This window comes from Choloepus didactylus, chromosome 1 (assembly GCF_015220235.1).
Source record: "Choloepus didactylus isolate mChoDid1 chromosome 1, mChoDid1.pri, whole genome shotgun sequence".
NCBI classification, from domain to species: Eukaryota; Metazoa; Chordata; class Mammalia; order Pilosa; family Megalonychidae; genus Choloepus; species Choloepus didactylus.
Window position 1 is genome coordinate 238,409,569 of NC_051307.1, and position 4,439 is coordinate 238,414,007.

General features: G+C 40.2%; 1 pseudogene; it reads right to left on the reverse strand.

Moving 5' to 3' along the window:
* Positions 1-2,012: 2,012 nt before the first annotated feature.
* Positions 2,013-2,970, reverse strand: LOC119529262 (annotated as a pseudogene).
* Between the last annotated feature and the right edge of the window lie 1,469 nt (positions 2,971-4,439).

Here is a 4,439-nt window from a genome sequence, read left to right on the forward strand (position 1 = left end):
TTGGCCTCATTTGCAGAATGAATGAATGAATGACGTTCTTGTTCCCAAGAACTCAGGAAGCAGGATGGTGGAAAAAGTTGAAGCAGCTGCAAGGGCAGAGATTAATTTTGCCTACGTCTTGATTTTGCCTAGGGAGTCCTCTAGTTAAAGATGTTGCCACCCAATCTTTTTTCAGTTACCAAATACCCTCAAAATATCCACTACTCTCCATTAGCTGTTGTCTCTGTGAAAAGGAGTCACTTTAGACAGCTGTAGCAAGGTCTGAACTGGGTATTTGATAGAAATAATATCATACAGTACCATCTCCAGTCTCCTTGTTCTTAGGGAAATAAGACAGTCCAAGGTATAGAAACCTATTTTGACTTACAGCAACAATTTTGAGGATGTTTCTTCTTCTAGCAGCTGATTAATGTTCATTGTTGACTTTGGTGACAATTTTACAAACGCTGCTGCTGACTGACTTTATTTTGCACTGGAGATAGGAGATCTGCTCATGGTTAAAAGGACCTTCAGCTATTCCCTTGACTCTTGACAGCTCTGTCATTAAATGGAATTTCTAGTGTGCCAGAATGATGACAAAGTAAATAGAAGTCCTTTATTGCCCCAGAAGGAAAGATTCTAATTTATGTTAGTAATGCCAATCACTAGCAGTGCCATTACATTACAATAATGGGTGGTCTAAGGTGACCAACTTTTTCAGTTTGCCTGGGACTTCCTCAGTCAGCACTGAAATTCCATCCCAGAAAAACCCTTAGTCCCAAGCAAACTGGGACAACTGGTCACCCTAGTGGTGGCTAACAGGCCTACTTCTAGCACTCAACGAACCCAGAATAAAAGGCACAAGTGCAGTCCCAAATAGTGCATATCTAAATATGTAAAAGTTATAAATCAATCTAACACACTGTTAAACAAAAATATGTTCTGTCCTCCTACAACGACAAATGTCTTCAAAACAACCTGGAAGACCAGGTTTGAATTTCGAGTTCTTGGACTCCTTGGGTTAGTCTCTGGCTCCTGGTCTGTCCTCACCTTCTCTTCCCAGTCCTAGCTCCATCCCATACTTCAAGGGGTGTTGTTCACAAAGGTACAGATACCCAAACTCCACCAACACCCCCATAAATAGCTACCTCTTGGTTGCACCTTGGGCCTAGGGGAGTACACGTTTGAAGGAAAGCCCATCCATAGAGAAGAATGGACCTAGAGAAGAGGCACACGGTGTTCTGGAAGTGGAATTAGAGCCTTTGAAGCAGGAAATTCTGGGTCCAAGTTACCTAAAACCTGGTATAAAAGGGGTGAGTGGAGAGAGGAGGGATAGTCAGCTTTGCCTGGATCTAAAACTGATAGAGGTTGCCACCGCTCACTGGGTGACTGGAAACCATGGGAAAATTTCCCATTTCCAAACATACCGCCAAGTCCTCCTGGGCAGACATTAGGGTCATTTAACCTAGAGAAATAAAGTTTGCCCAGAATCTTGTCCATGCCCTCAGACCAAGCCTAGAAAAAATTACAGTCAGCATTAGAAGAAAGTAATCATTTAACAAAGAGGAAGAATGACTTAGAGTATGACTCTCATGCCTGGAGATCCAGAAGGAAAGTATCTGCCACAGAGGAAAGACGGAAAGCTTGACAGATTCATCTTTCTGAGTCCATGCTAATGCTAAGATTTCTGTTTTTGTTCATGGGATTTACTTGGTGAATGATGCAGACTGTGGCTTGATCATCACTAGGTTAAAACGGCTTGTCTGCTCTTGCCACCATGCCCATATGAGTGTGGTGAAAGCCAGGCACCTAACGACCAGATGATGTTGGTCAGGAGGCAGCAGGGGCATCTGGCTCAGCCAGGCCTCTGCAAACATGACTCATGGCTTCAGGGGTCCCTGCCCACAAGCCTGAGGGCTGAAGCAGTCACGGGCCAGCTCTCTACCTGGAAAAGAGAGGATTCCTTTTTGTTTTAATAACAGCATTTTCAGTTTTACTTCAAAGACGCACACGCAAAAAAGATTGTCATTAAGTTATTTCTTGGCTCTACTTGCATTCAGCCCTTGTTCTTGAGCAGCTTTCTTTCCTTTTGTCATCTTGATGTGCTCCTTATATCATTTCAGACTGTCCTTCTTTGACCTGCCAGGTACTGCTTCTGCTCCCACCCCGCCACCCCATCTTTCAGGTGTATTTATTTGAAATGTTTCCAAAGCGTGTTCCAAAAACATCAGTTCTTCTCTTGTCAAGGGGTGGAATCTGTTCATGGACCTTCAAATTGTTCTGAAGGTGTGGCATTGTCTGCTTGAGGCACTACCATTCCATATTCTTCTTTAAACGAATCAAAAGGCTTTTGTTTTATGTCATCTTTTTGATGAGCGTCAACTTTTTGGAGACTCTTTGCTTTGCTGATAACATCTTTCGCAGTTCTCTTGACTCCAGAAGAAGAATGTATATTCATGTCCTTGTCTTTAACTTCCCATCTTGACTTTGTTCCAGCAGGGAAGAGGTTCACAGTTTGATCAGTAACTATAGATTATCTTCAGACCAATTTTTACCACCATTTCCATCTCCACCAATTGATTTCTCTACATTCTTAGCTGTTTGTCACGTACAACCCTCAGCTTCCTCTCTTTTCTAATTTTCTTATTTATTTCTTCCAATAGATTAATAGCCTTTACTACTTCTTTCCAAGATGATGTGAGCGTTTCATTCGAGCACTTTAAGTTTGCTAATTGAAGCCAATCACAACATTGTTTTACTTCTTCCATCATTTTTACCTGCTCCACCTCACTGTCAGAAAAGTGATTCCAGATCTTGCATGAATTTCAAAGTTTTTGCCTTTCCTTTTTTTAATGCAATTTTATTGAGATACATTCACATAGCAGATAATCATCTGAAGTATACAATCACAGTATCACCATATGCTTGTGTATTCATTACCACAACCTGCCTTTCCTTTTTGATGGCTTTTTTCTGGATATCTTTTTCCTTCTTTGCAAACAGCACAGCCTAGGGCACTTGATTATCAGCAATGGAAAGAAGACAGAGTGGGGTAGTCAGCCATATTCCTATGTGGTATGCTGCTATACAAAATGATTTTAGTGGCCCATAACCTAACTTTTAAAAAACAATTTTTATAGTCAGGCATTCAATTTCATCATTATCTTCCACTTACAATAACTAACTTTTTCCTATGCATGACCATGATTATTAAAAAAAAATTTAATAACTTAAGTAAAATGTATGAGATTATTTAAAGAAAATCATTAAGTAAACAACAGCACAGATTATACTAGGTGGTTAAAAAAGATCATGAAGGTAAAAACAATGATGTGGTGAAAAGCAAAGTGTCAGATGACATGGGTTTAGATGACACCTTCAGCATTTACTAACGCTGAGACCTTGGAAAGTAACTTCACTTATTTGAGCTGTGGTTTATTCCAAAGCAAAACAGGGATCCAAATAGACCTATCTATGATTGGTTTGAAGACTGAGATACAGAATACAAAGAACTCAAGCCAGTACTCATAACATGGTAAGTATTCCAAAAAGCTGTTTAGTAGTAAAGTTGTGGGGTGGTAGAGGTGGTAGAAGTAGCAGTACACTACTTGAGTAGTACTAGTTGTTGTCAAGAAGAGACAGTACTCTTTTAGTAATACGGGGTAGAGGCAGGTTGGTTAGACTCTGAGAGTCACCATTCTTGAATCTGGAAAGGAAGGGGACCTCACTAATCATAACAGAGATATTAGGTAAAAGAATCCTTTTGGAGGAGATGATTGTGGACCAAGCAGTGACTTCAGCACAGACAAAGACACACATGAAAACATGAGTTATTTACCCCTTCATTGAGAACATGAGGCACAAACTCAGCAGTGCCTATGAACACAGAGCTATTCCAAACCACGTGGACCCCGAGAAAAGACGCCACTTGGGGGCTCACCACCATATTCATAGGTGTATGGGCTCAGCCGGAGTCATCACAACAATTAAGGAACATCTCAGGGGATGGTAGATGGATCACTCAAGACTGAATCATCGCCACTACTATCAACTGTACCCAAACTTAAATACTACTCAATTTGTAGATAAGTCACTTGGAAATGAATCATGATTTCCAGATTAGCTCAAAATGTTCTAACTTCTGGACAGAAGATACAGACTACTGAGTTGGAGGAATGGGGACATAAGGAGAGAAAAAAAAATAGAAGACTATGTTCTCAGAGAAAACAATTTATCTTCTTTTGAAATACAGGACCTATTTTTGCAAAAGAGACTGACTCATTTTATTTTTTGCTCATTGAAAAGGAAAGAGAGTGTGTGTAATGGATAGTTTTACAACCAAATAAAGATGTCATGTGGACGTTAGGCCTTCTAATTTGGTTTATATTATTCTGGCTACATTCATAATACATGTGAGCATAAGATGGATTCATTTCTACGATGGATTGCCTAAAGTCTTT